Here is a 14,176-nt window from a genome sequence, read left to right on the forward strand (position 1 = left end):
CACCAATGCTGCCGCTCAAAGTGTGGTCCGTGGACCAACATCACCAGTACCACCAGGGAACTTGTTATAAATACAGACCTGTAGAATCAGAATCTCTGGGGGCAGGGCTCAGAAATCTGCATTTTGATCAACTCTCCTGATGACTGCTATGAACTAAAGTTTGAGAAGCACTGGTTTATACCACCTCCCTCAGAGGATAAAAAAGTATGAGGGCATTATTAATAATATACAAGTAATCATAACAGCTAACATTAACTGAATAAATACTATGTGTTATATACTGTGTTATTACTTATATCTCCTTTACTCCTCATAAAAATCCTACAAGCTAGATATAATTATTCTACCCATTTTGTAGACAAGACAACTGGGGCTTAGAATGATCATATAACTTGTCCAAGGTTATCCAGCCTAGAAGTCATGGATCCTGAGCTTGAACCCAGCCAGGTCTGAGTACTACACATCTCAACTTTCTCTGTCTCTGTGGTCTGTTTCTCCCCCATTTCTCTCTCTCTCTCTCTCTCTCTCTCTCTCTCTCTCTCTCTCTCTGGATTCAGGACTTCCACAAGGAAAATTTCCCTTTGTGTAATTTTGTAGAAGCTCTACCTTCTCTAGATTCAGGCATGTGAATAATAAATGCTTCTGAAGCTGACCCAGCAAGCCACAATTGCTTGGAGAAAGAAAACTGCAAGGAAATGGCCAACCTCCTTCAGTGTCTTTGGCATTCGTTGTAATGACAGCCGGGCAGGTTCAAGCATCCTCAGGCCACTGCTGCAGTGGAACTGGTTGGCACAACCATAGTGGCATGCTTGGCACTGTCCTTGTTCCTGCTGGCATGGGCCAATGCCAGGAAGGAATGAGCACCAGTGCCAGGCAGTGATGCCAAGCTTCCCCAGTGGGCTGCTTTGCCGCAGCAGGTCAGGCAAGTGGCAGAAATGCAAAAACCGCTCCTCTGCAACTGGGGGGCAGGCATGCAAGTACACAGAACCCTGGCAGGCTCTCCACAGGCTGCTTCAAAAGGCTCTGGCCATCTTGCAGGACAATGTTGGCAGGGAGGCAGGGCAGAGATATGTCAAGCAATCAGCAAACAATGACTTGTCAAACCAAGATCAAGCCCTCCTTGCCATGCCTCTTTTGAAGCTTTAGATGTTCCTACTGGGGTGAGCTAGATATTGGTGAGCTAGTAATGCTTGGAATTTTGGGGGAGCTGGGTTTTGAACCTAGTGGTTCCAATCAAGGTCTGCTAGTGTCCAAAGCCTCTGTTCTGTCTACTGCACAAGGATAAACTTCCCTGGGGATGCTTCAATTTTAGGGCAGAAAGGTCCCAGACATGTGCTAGGAGCTACAGAAGGGAGGAAAAAGAGAAAAAATTGTCTAATCGCCACTGATCAATTCATTTGATAATTTTGTTTAGCATCTACTATGTGCCAGGCACAATTCTAGGCACTGGAGATACAGCAGTGAACCAGACACAGGTCTCTGCCCCCATAAAGCTTATATTCAAGAGAGGCCAAGCAGAGAAGCAGATACATGGTGTAAAGTTAAATAAAACAATTATATGCTATGTCGCAGAGCATTAAGGACTGTGGAGAACCATCAAGCAGGGAAGGAGGACAGAGAAAGGGAGTGGTTGTGTGATGTTTTAAATGGGGTGGTTGGGAAGGGTCTCACTAACCAATAAGGCAAGATATGACTCTCTCCTAAAGAGGAAAGAGCCAGAACCATGCTTTCAGGGGAAAGCATTCCAGGCAGAGAGAACAGCAAGGGCAAAGGCCTTGAAGGAAGACCCTGCATATATGGTAGGCTTGAGAAGCAACAAGGGGGCAATGCAGTGGGGATGCAGTGAGAAAGAGGAAAAATGGTAGAGGTGTCATCAGAGAGGCATGTGGGTAGAGGGCATGTGCCCATCGTGTAGACTCTTGTAGTTGCTTGGGACTCTGGCTTTTACTAGAAATAAAATGGAAAGCCAAAAAGCCTGGCTGAAAGCGAGGCAGAAAGACAAGGGCAGTGGCTAGCCAGGGAAGCAGGAGAGAGGGACAGTCACTGTACATCCAACCTGGACATCTAATGTGCTCCCAGGAAGAAGAGAAGTGTACGCCCCACTTAAGAGCAAAGAAAAGCATTTTTGATCTGTCTGTGCAATATTGGGCACCCAGAGAAATGCTTTCCTGGCCTCAGAAAGGTTGGCTTCCCCACAAGCTAAGGAAATTGATAAGAGCATGACTAGAAATCTGCCTGGTGAAGCCCCTTCCCACTTTGCACATGTTCATGGCTTCCTGCTCCATAACACCTACGACCCTCTCCCTGAGGGTTTTCTCTGGTCACTGGAACACAGAAGTGCCAGGGACTCAACATCTCCGGGAGCAGTTAGCAAAGGTGAGGAATTATGAAGAACACCCCAGCTTCTTCACCCCCTAGGCAGGAAACTGAAGTGTGTTCTGCTTAGTTGCCCAGAGGTCCCCAGTAGGACGGAGCCCCAGTTGCCCATGCTAGGAGCCTACTCTTTAATGCACCTATGTCAGCTTCCTTCTCGTCCCTGTGTTACCTCTCCAGTCCCTAACCACTGCTTCCAGGACCCACCCTGAGCAAAGAACATTTGCTCTATTCCTCGTGCCATGTCTGCTTTTAGAGGAAGCCAACCTAAGACACTGAGAGTCCAGGAAAGGCAGTGCACTTTTACAGGTCTCAGCTCCTGTACCTGAAAATGAGGGTGTGAGACTATATGAGTCCAGGAAACTTGCCAGCCTGCAGATGAGGAAATGCACAAACCTGAAATCTGAACTCAAGAAGTTCATGCTCCTGACCTGCCTCCACTTCCACCCTCTCTCCTCTCTGCGAAAGGGCCAAAGTCCCACTAGCCCTGGGAATGCTTGGCCTTCTGCAAGATGGGGGCACTGGAGGCCTCCATAGCCAGGCTGAGCAGGAAGCCCTCCTGCCTGCGGCTGGCTCTGCAATTCTCCCTTCCTGTGGATGTGCTGGGAACAGCTTCCCTTTTGTTTTCCCCTCTGATCCCCATCTGCTCAGCAACTGCCCAAATTCAATTCAGGCGTCGCGTGCCCCCAGCCTCCAGTCGGGCATTGTCTCTTAGGAATCACTCCAATCCCCCCAAACAAAAGCCCTCAAATCTGAATAAACCCTCTGACATCAGCCTGGCGGGTCAGGAAGCTGAGCAGGACAGTCCCCACGCCCGCCTCTTTTAAACCCTTTGGCTTTGCTGACCTTTGTCTAACCCCTAATGCAACGTAGTCTCCTGTCACTGCTAGGCCAGATGCCACATTTCCTACTTGACTTAGCCACTCTGCTGAGCCAACAGGCCACCTCCATTTTGGGGGAACGTGATACTTTTCTTTTTTGAAGTTCAACTTTGTCCTTTTACAGAAATTCACCTCTAAAGTATCTGATTTTTGAGAAGTTAGCTCAGGGTAGCACCAGGCAGGACCCTGTCCTTATCTCTGCCTGGGACAGGCTAGGAAGCATATTACTGGAAATTTTTCAGCTACATAATTTACTTACAATTCACTTTGCTTTCTCCTCCTCATCCAAAGAGATTCTGTCTTCTTCTAGGTGTAGATTTGCCCCCTTTAAACCTAAAGAGATTCTGTCTTCTTCTAGGTGTAGATTTGCCCCTTTAAACCTAAAGAGATTCTGTCTTCTTCTAGGTGTAGATTTGCCCCAGTTTAAACCTTTAATCACAGGAATTTCATTGTTCATTATGCTTGGATCACATTTAAAGATAAAGCTCTCATCTCCTAATGGTGCTTTTGATCGAACTTCACTGGTCAGTTTTGCTTATTGCAAAACCTAACAGAACAGGCAAAACATCTACCAGAAACTTCACTTCAAGTTTGATGCCATATACGCGCCTGAGATGGGAGAGATGGAAGGAAGACGCCCCACTTATCCTTTTTTTGTAAATTGGTCTTTGTCTTGCTTGGACATGACAAGCGTCTTTGCTTTGCTTTCCATCTGGCAAGTCTTTGCTGCTATTTCAATACATTTCATGACTCATATTTCAATTTATCTCCACAGTTCAATCACTTTATGGAAAATCAAGATTAGAATTCCCCAAAAGTTTCCTTCCTGGAAAAATTCAACTCACCATGCACCATAAAAGCCTGGTAGCATGGTCTTCAAATACCTTCTTAGAATGGAAAAAAAGGGGCTTCGCAAAGAAACATTCTCAAAGGTTTCATGCAATGAACAAGAACAACTTGTTGATTAGTCAACACAGTATACATTTATAGAAAGTTTCCTATGTGTCAGACAGTGGCTAAGTGTGTGGCATAAGTGAGACCTATCTTGCCCACACAGGAATATACTTTTAGATTTTCTTAAAGAAAAAGAAGCAATTAATTGGGTTCCTCTAACTTTTCTGCAAGAAACAGAAAGGAAAATGGTGATGATCCCAAACCACCCCACTAGCAGAACAACAAATGGCTCAGGAATAAATCAATAAATCACAAATCTGACTCTGACTCAGATGGAGCAAACCTTCCAGTACTTTTTCCTTCCCTCTATACTCTACACATGGATCTCTGACTAGGTAGAGACAGCTGGGCATGTTATTGCCCAGGGATGAACTGGCTCTAAGAAAGAGCCAGTATAGGTTTGAATGCAAGTTTTTGTTTGTTTGTTTGTTTGGTTTTTTGAGATGGAGTCTCACTCTGTCACCCAGGCTGGAGTGCAGTGGTGCAATCTCAGCTCACTGCAAGCTCTGCCTCCCAGGTTCATGCCATTCTCCTGCCTCAGCCTCCTGGGTAGCTGGGACTAAAGGTACCCACCACCACGCCTGGCTAATTTTTTTTTGTATTTTTAGTAGAGACGGGGTTCCACCGTGTTCGCCAGGCTGGTCTTGATCCCCTGACCTCGTGATCCACCCGCCTCAGCTTCCCAAAGTGCTGGGATTACAGTCGTGAGCCACTGTGCCCAGCCCGAACGCAAGTTTTTAAAGTTCATCACCAGCTACAGACACAGGGAAGACCTGTCAAATGAATGAAGGGGGAACTTGGCCAAGGAGTTTAGGGAAGCAGAGGGAATGAGTTAAATGTTCCCTTCTTCAACATTTCAGGAAGGAGGCAAGTCAGTGGTCATTTCTGACAATACAGAATCTATTCAAGAGTTACCAGCTGGGTGCAGTGGCTCACACCTGTAATCCCAGCACTTTGGGAAGCCAAGATGGGAGGATCACTTGAGCCCAGGAGTTCAAGAACAGCCTGGGCAATGTAGCAAGGTCCCATATCTACAAAAAGTTTCTAAAAAAAATAGCCGAGCATGGTGGTGGGCGCCTGTGGTCCCAGCTACTTGAGGGGCCGAGGCAAAACGATTGCTTGAGCCCAGGAGTCCAAGGCTGCAGTGAGCTATGATTACACTGCTGCATTCTAGCCTGGGTGACAGAGCAAGACCCTGTCTCTAAAAGAAAAAGTTACCATTCAGCCACTCCTCACCACTCCCCAGACTGAAATATACCATGGTGGACACTATCCCAGTCTGAGGTTCTTGATCAATCAACTCATCTTAGAATGTCAAAACTAGAGCAGACTTGAGAAATATCTGTTAGCGGTGGTTGACCAGGGACGGTGCTGCCCCCTACAGGTATATGGCAGTGTCGGGGGTGCTTTTGGTTGTGACTAGGAGAGGGCCTCCCTTACTGCTTCTAGTAGGCACAGAGATTCTAGATGACCTGGAATGCTCAGTTCATCCCATGCAACAAATCATTGTTCCACCTGATCCACCTATCACACCCCAGTTGAATCAACCTGTGACCATCATTTTACAGAGGAGGGGCAAAATCTCAAGAAATGCCCGAGGTCAGAGGAAACAGTGAGACTAGGGTTGGTAACCCAGGTTTTACATTGTACTTCAGTGAAAGACATCGTTCCTTCTTTTTTTTTTCCCAGGGTCACTCTGAAATGTTGCCTTAGTATGAATTTCCCCAGATGCCAACCCTGAGACAAGGATTCAAGTATAAATGATATGTTTGGGAGATGCTTTCAGGAAACATAGTGGAAGAGGGGGTAAGTGAGACGGGGAAGGGAAGGAAGCTATAAAGTTAGGTTATGAAACAGGTTTCTGCCACAGGCAACCAAAGTTCAATCTTGTTTGCAGACTCTGGAAGACACTGTAGTACACAGCTCAGAATCAGCCCACCTGAGAAGTGAGGAAGCTAGGGTATTGACTCTCCAGCTCTCATCTTTCATTGACTGAAGGCTGTTCAGGAACATTAATCCCCAGCCACTCTGCGTCTGCCCTGCTCGAAGGCTGACAGAAAGCCCTCAGGCAGAGAACTGCAGACACTTGGAGTAGGACACTGTCCAGGTGTGCACTGGGACACCAGATGCCAAGAACTTGTGGGTGGGCACCAATAGCATCTGCTAGAAAAGGACCAACATTGAACATGAGTCTGGGCACTTATTCAGTTCCTGAATCAAACAACCAGGGCTTGTGGAAATTGTTGGAAATTATTTTTTATACACTTGACTTTATGTTTGGAAGAGTCCATACAATTAAATTTTGGAACCTCACAGTGGATTTGGCCAAGGGTCCCTCATGAAGCCATAGACCCTGGGGAGTTACCATTTATGGGGCCACTAGAGTCATTAGAGTCATAACTATACTTTTAATTTCTCTCTTTGAAGAGGTTGCTGCTTTCTGAGCTCTTGTCCCTAACTTTCAAAACAGGAAAGTTACAGCAACACAAAAATCCACCAAGAGCCACCGAAGTCTCCAACATGAGGGTGTGTGCTGGCTAAGCAAAGGTAGCTATGGGCCTGGGGGAAGAAACACATGGCATTACTTCCCAAAAGTCAATGTCCCAGGCATCGCTAACAACACTGGCCTCCTTGTGACCTTCTTCAGGAGGCATTCTCTAATGTTCTCTCGTCAAAATATACAATTTTCTGCTCATGAAATCAACTCATAGTCTCAATCCTATGAATTCCTTCCAAAGACCCACTGGCTGCCAGGGCATCATGAATGCATCCTGGACAAAGTGTGTTAATGTCAGAGTAGACACATGTGTGCATGCACACGTGCGCACGCATGCACGTGCATACACACACACACACACACACACACACACACACAAAATGACCTTTCAGGCAACAGTCTGAAGAAGCCTTTCTTCCTCTCAGTAGGTGAGAGAACTCATCATCAAAAGGGAGAAAACAGTAAAATATCACACTTATAGACTCCCTTAATTAGGTTTTGTAATTAATTCTGTTAAGTGCTGACAAGACTTTTGCTCAAGAAAAGTGCATATTGATGGGAAGAGAAGAGAAACAACAATTTATTGGACATAGTGTTAGACATTTCTGTATTTATGTCATGTAATCTTCAAAACAGCCCTCAGAATAGGCATTACTATTAACCTCATAGTGCAGGCCATGAAAGCAAGACTTAGAGAGGCTGTAGGGGCTGCCCAAGGTCATGGGACCCAAAGGGCTGTGTCAGGAAGCAAACTCAGTTCTCCAAGACCCAAAGTCATGCCTATGACCCCAGCCCTGTCCATCTTCCTAGCAGGAGTCAGCACTTTGTGCTCATTACTTGAAAATGATTATTCCCTGATTGCTTTAAAAGTATTAAACCCATAATTTTAAAAAACAACAAGGCCAGGTGCAGTGGCTCACACCTGTAATCCTAGCACTTTCGGAAGCCGAGGCAGGTGGACTGCTTAAGTTCCAGAGTTCAAAACCAGTCTGGGTAACATACAGAGACCCCGTCTCTATAAAAAATACAACAATTAGCCAGGCGTGGTGGTGCATGCCTGTAGTCCCAGCTACTTGGGAAGCTGAGGCAGGAGAATCACTTGAGCCTAGGAGGTCGAGACTACAGTGAGCCATGATCGTGTCACTGCACTGCAGCCTGGGAGACAGAGCAAAACCCTGTCTCACTTAAAAAAATAAAAAATAAAAATCAACAAGCAGCCTTACAAAAAAGGTTGCCAAAAAATGTGTAAAGGACTTAAGCACATAGACTCACGCACTGGAGACAATTCCATATAGAGCTATGCCAATGACTTTCACTTCTCTAAGAGCTTTGGCCCTCTCCCATGTCTTTGCTGCACCCACACTACTCTGTGGTGGGCAGGGCAGACACTTGCCAGCAACTTACTAGCCTTTTCTGGTGATGGTTGTTGTTCATTATAGAAGAATCCGCGTAGGTCTTTGGTAGGCCCTGCTCTGCATAGCTAATACTCATCATAACAATAGATTCAGCAACTCTATACTACAGGCATTGTGCTGAATGCCCCACACACAGGATTTTATTTATTCCTCCCCATGGCTCTACTGGTAGAAGCTATTATACCCATTTCATAGATAAGAAACTAAGGCTTAAATAATTTAAGAAAAGGGCCCAAGTTACCCACCGGTGAGTGGCTGGGTCAAGGTTTGAACCCAGGTTAGCAGTTAGTTTACTTCAGAACCCCAGCCCCAGCCCCTTCCTTGGTCTGGGCTTTCTTCCAATAATGTTGGCATTTTCACTGAAGGACCAAGATCTCATCCCTTCCTGGGAGACATTCTAGAGACCATATTTCATGGTGACATCTCAGGTGCTCTGAATCTGCTCTTGTCTTTGTAAAGGAGGAAGTCTTCAAAATGCACAGTGAGGGGAGGAGCACTGAGGTTGATACTAAACTCAAGGCACACTTCTGGTGCCATCGTCCATACTGTTACTGAATTTTTTACTGCTAGGAAGTTCTCCAGAGACCTTTTCTCCAGGGAAATCTGCTTTTCCTCCCTTCAAGGGCAGGGACTGTATCATTCATCTTTGTTTCCTGGGGCTCGGGTCCAGTGCCTGGCATATAATCAGGGCTGAAGAAGTGTGCCTCGATGGATAGATTCATTTACATAGAAATGGCTTCCGCTTTGCACTAATTAAAACCAGAGCAAAGAAGTCTTCCTGACCTTGAGGGCCCATTCATGCTACCAATTATCTAGACATTCAGAGCTGAATTCTTATAAATTTAAAACAATTTTTAAAAGGCAATTGTTATAGGTTTGGCGGGGAGTCTGGTTTTCATTTTCCAGTATCATATTTTAGGAGACCCATGCTCCTACACACCCCCTATATGGAGTGGACAGTCTATGTGGGGTGTGAACCACTGCATGGAGTTGCAAAGGATCCCACTGACGTCACCAACATATATTTGTTGGGTGCATTCTAGATACCAGCTCCTGGGGACACAAGAATCAACACAAATGAATGGGTCCTCACTCCATGGAACTTATAGTCTAGCAGGAGAGACATGCATTAATCCAGTTGTCACATTTTTGGATATATAACTGCATAGGGCAAAAAGCACTATGAGGATAAGAAGGAGGGTCAATAACAAATGAATCTCACTGGCTGGGGAAAGTCAAAGGAAGTCTCCCTGGGGAAGCTTGAGGGGCCATTGGCAGGATGCTGAGGCACTAAGCAGGTGAGGTGAGGCTGGAGAAAGCACCTCAGCTTGTGCAAAGGCCCTGTGGGGGCCTGAAATAGGCCAGTGTGACTGCAGCACAAAGCCAAGGGAGGGCAGCAGAGAGAAAGACAGAAGCATAGCCAGGGCCCACCCTAGGGGCCTTCAGGGCCATGCTCAGGATTGTAGGCTACAACCAATGATGTCACAGAAAGAGCTGAAGCGGTGGCAGAGGAGGGGGAGGGAGTAATAGTGCGGGAGACTTTGAATAGGTCACTTGGACTTGATAGTAGAAAAGACTGGACAAATGCAAGAGAGGCTACAAGGAGACCTCCAAAGACAGCTGCAGGAGAAGACAGGGCTTAGACCACAGGGGTGGTAGTTAGGGTAGAGGGCAGAAGAGGGATCTGAGAGATACTTGGACAGTGAAATGAATGATCTTGGTGATGGATTAGGGGGATAGTGAGGGAGGGGAAGGCCCACTTCGAGCTTGCAATCTAACTGGGAAGGCTGGGGCACCAGGGGATGAACTGGTGGGCCACTGAAGGGGGATGGGAAAGCTCAGAGTGGCCAGGAAAGGAAAGTGTGAGCTTGAATTCACAGCTAGGAAATGGGGGAGGTTCATAAGGGGGAGGAACTGGCCTCTCCAAAGGGAAGAAGGGGAAGGGAATCGAAAGCATGAGGCAGGGGGCAAGGGTGGCCTGGCTGGTGTGAGCGTTTCCATGGAGAGAGAAATAAAGGCTGCCAGAAGGGCCGAGGTTCCTCCAGAACAGCTATTCCCAATGTGTGATCCTCCACCTCACCAGAAGCATGGGCATCAACAGGGAACCTGTTTGAAATGCAGCAGATTTGGCTGGCAGGGAGGCTCCCGCCTGAAATTCCAGCACTTTGGGAGGTTGAGGCAGGAGAATCACTTGAGCCAGCAGTTCAAGACCAGCCTAGGAATTTGAGGCTGCAGTGAGCTATGATTGTGCCATGGTATCCCAGCCTGGGTGGCAGAGTGAGACCTTGTCTGAAAAAAAAAAAAAAAAGAAAGAAAAGAAAGAAAGAAAAAAGAAAGGAAGAAATGCAGATTCTCTGGCCCTGACTCAAACCTGATGGATTCAAAACTCTGAGAGTAGTATTGAGCAATCTGTGTTTTAACAGGATTGTTGAAACAAATTCCAATGTATGCTCAAATTTGATAACCACTGCCCTGGACCAGTGCTTCTGAAACGTAAATGTGCGTCTGAATCACCTGTGGATCATGTTAAACAGCAAATTTAGATTCAGTCAGCCAGCAGTGGAGCCCTGATTCTGCATCTCTAACCAGCTCCCAGGGGAGACAATACTGCTAGTCCAAGGACCATACTTTGAGTAGCAAAGGTCCAAATCATCCCTTCACCCCATTCTGAGAGGTTAAGGGACTATCCATCTGCTTGCTGGTGACAAATGGGGTCGGTAGCACTCAACATAAGCCAAAATATCCATCTCTCCAGAAACCTGAGAAATGTCATGCTCCTTAACTGAATTTCCTCCACATTAAAGCCCAGCACTGGCGTCTCTCTCAGCAGGGCTGAAAAACCTAGTGAGCAGATCGAAATAAGCCATCCCCATCCAGTGACCTGGCTGGAGAGGGAGAGGGAGAGGAGAGGAGGGGATTTAAATCCAGAGATTGCTGGACATGTTCACTGAAAGTCACTTTCAAGTTCTTCTCGAGCTATTTTTAAATGATTAACCCCTTTCAGAGGGGAGTTTGATTAGCTTCAACTTGGAGTCAGTGCAGGGAAAGCATCTTTGTTCTTTCCTGTCTGTGGCCCAGAAGTAGAAGGAAGAAAAAAGGAAACCCCCTTGGCTGCCACAGAACAGCCTAAAGGACATGAAGCAGCCTGCACATCCAGAGAGTCTCCAAGCAAAGTGAAAGGCGCATGTCAACAGGGAACACCAAAGGGAAAACAAACTCAAAAGACAGGATGCAGTTGGTTTTACCTGACATCCCTTCCTATGAACTCCACACCATCATACCCTAAACACAAAATCTCTTCCTAAGAATGAAACTTAAAATCTGCCTCTTGGGATGAATTTAATCCTGAATGCCCCTCCATGCTTTTTAAGAGCTACTATGAACTGATTTTTTAGAATTTTCTTTAAGGGAAAGTGTACAAAGTGGCAAGAATTGAATACATAATTCAAAGACTTTGAGTTAGAGTCTGTGTGGACTCTGGGCAGTTGGGTCTCATTTCTGTTTTCTGCTGTTGTCTGCACTGGGAATGTGGAAGGAGAGCATTTTTTTCCCCTAGAAAAACAACGTGTCAGCTCTGTTTGTCAGCTTCAGTGACACTAAAGGCATTGCAGTGTTAGCCAAACTGGAGCCAACTGAAGCTTACACACTCCTGAGCAGGAACCAAATCATTGACTGGATCTGACACCTTTAATTTTCCAACCCCTTCGCATTTCTCTTTTGATTGCTCTTCATATGTGTACGTGCGCTTTTCTGTATTTCATATACATATACACACTGACATCTTACTAGCAATTTTTATCTCCTTGACACATAATAAAGGCATCCATTCTCAGTGAAATCAGGCCTTCTGTTCAAAGTGTTTTCCCTAGAAAATATGGCAGCTTCTAATTAAATAACTCAATGAGCAGCAGGAAGGGATAATGTGAAATTTAGAGCAGCATTTCAGCTTATATAGCACCCTTCTTGACAAGCAGCACACAGTAGTTGACGAACTTCAGAAAATCAAGCTGTGCTACATTCTCACTGATGTGCTTGGAAAGAAAAGAGGGGAAGAAGGGAAGGAGGGAGGAAGAAAAAAGAAAGGAAAAAAGGAAGGGAAGGAGGAAGGAAGGAAGGAAGGAAGGAAGGAAGGAAGGAAGGAAGGAAGGGGAAGGAATGAAGGAAGGAAGGAAGGAAGGAAGGAAGGAAGGAAGGAAGGAAGGAAGGAAGGAAGGAAGGAAAGGAAAGGAGGGAGGGAGGGAGGGAAAAGGAAGGAAGGGAGGGATATTTGACACATCCCAGATACACACAGGGCAACACATCACCATTCCCTTGGCATCACCCAGCTGTCAATCTGGTGTTTGTGAAAGTGTCCTGTGCTTATGAAAAACGATGGTGTCCCAGGGCTGTCTAACCTTCCCAAATGACAGACCTAGAACATTCCAAGAGACCATATACTTATAAATATTTGAGAAATGGGGCATTCCCAGTATAATATATACTCACAGGGGTTGTCTTGAAGTGTGGGTGTCTTAATTTATTTTTCCTTCTTTTTTAAAGCCAGCAGCCATATCCCGAAGCCACACAGCATGTTTGAAGAAGGGGTAAGTCAGCACTCCGAGAGAGATCTGGTTCCTCAGAAAAGAGTCAAAGATGAGCAGCCATGAAGTTCCTCCATGGGTAAACCCAGCACAGCTGCCACCCAGAGCAACCCAGAATCAGTAGTTCTGTGATTATTTCTTAATGCCGACATGCATGACCCAGTTATTCACATGTAACTCAAGGATTCCAGAGTCAGTAGCATCCTTAAGGAAACATTTTCTCCTTCTGTGAGTTTAGTTATTTAAGGGCAGGGGTGATGTAACCAATACTAGACACAAGAACAGTCCTCTTGAGGAAGAAGAGAGAGGAGGAGGAGCCATATCAGAGGCAGGAGCACCCCACCAGAAAGCAACCTGCTAGATCAAGGGCTCCTTGTGGTGGCACTGGTGACAATTGAGACTGGATCATTCTCTGCTGTGGGAGATGCACTGTGCATTGTAGGAGGTTTAGCAGCATCCATTGCTTCTCCTCACTAGATGCCCCTTTTCCCCAGTTGTGGCAACCAAAAATGTCTCCAGACATTGCCACATGTCCCCTGGGGGTGAGGGAAGAATCACCATCCCCCACTGCCCTAGACAAAAGCCACAGAAAACAAGAGGAAGCAGTAGAACAAGTCGCCAGACACCAATTAATTTGGGGGTGGGGTTGGGAGCAGAAAGGGAAGAAAAGAATGTGGAGACATAAGAGTAGAGGCTCAGAGAGAAGGAACATCTCACAGGTTTCAGCCAGGAAGATCAAACTCAACTTGCAGATAAGACCAATGGGTATAGTCGTGCAACCCACAGACTCAGCATGATTATGGATCTCTTTGAAGGGAGCAGCGCTTTTATAGGGCAGGCCAAGGGGACAGTGAAGCCTATTTAAAAAGGGAGCATCTTGTGGTTTACCAGATATCTCAACAAACTTAAAGAATTCAACACAGGAAAAAAAAAAAAAAAATGCCACCCCTGCATACTCCTTTCCTTAAACTTGGATACTAACAAAACTTTCTGTCAACACGTAGGAGCCTGAAGTGATTAAAGCAAAAGGGAGCACTCCCTCTATTGTGTCTGCTTTTAATCCTCAGAGAATTTTTCTTTTAGACACACATACAAACAACTTGGGATTTGTTGATGCTAACTGCAGAGGGGTTTATGCAAGGAGGGGCGGGGGCCACTCAGACCACAAAATGAAAGGGGAAATAGAAGCCAAGAGAGAGAGGGCCTGAGAAAGTTTCCTTCCCCAGCTTCCAGTCAAGAGGGCTGGCACAGTGCTCAAGGGCATTTGGCGTCAGTCACTGGACTGCTCCCCGAAATGCCCTGAAGGGGCAGAGCCAGGAAAGCTGGCAGGGCCCTCTCCGCCTTTGTCACTTGGAGCCCAAGTCAGCCAAAGAAAAGCTACATGCCACGTTTATCACGCAACAAAAGCCACTGCAGAGCCCCCCAAGGCTCCAATGCACTTAATAAAGGCTAACTGAATAAACAAAGAACAAGTCC

The 14,176-nt window shown here is 46.1% G+C and overlaps 1 long non-coding RNA gene across 1 annotated transcript in view; it reads right to left on the reverse strand.

Annotated features, from left to right (window-relative positions):
* LOC105550567 overlaps window positions 1–12,924 on the reverse strand; it is a 64,644-nt gene extending 51,720 nt beyond the window's left edge. The window contains exon 1 of the long non-coding RNA XR_001007745.1: window positions 12,606–12,924. This is a non-coding gene — a long non-coding RNA (uncharacterized LOC105550567). The remainder of the gene's footprint in view (window positions 1–12,605) is intronic.
* Window positions 12,925–14,176: the final 1,252 nt, after the last annotated feature.

Source organism: Mandrillus leucophaeus, unplaced genomic scaffold (genome assembly GCF_000951045.1).
Source record: "Mandrillus leucophaeus isolate KB7577 unplaced genomic scaffold, Mleu.le_1.0 Scaffold490, whole genome shotgun sequence".
Taxonomy (NCBI): Eukaryota; Metazoa; Chordata; class Mammalia; order Primates; family Cercopithecidae; genus Mandrillus; species Mandrillus leucophaeus.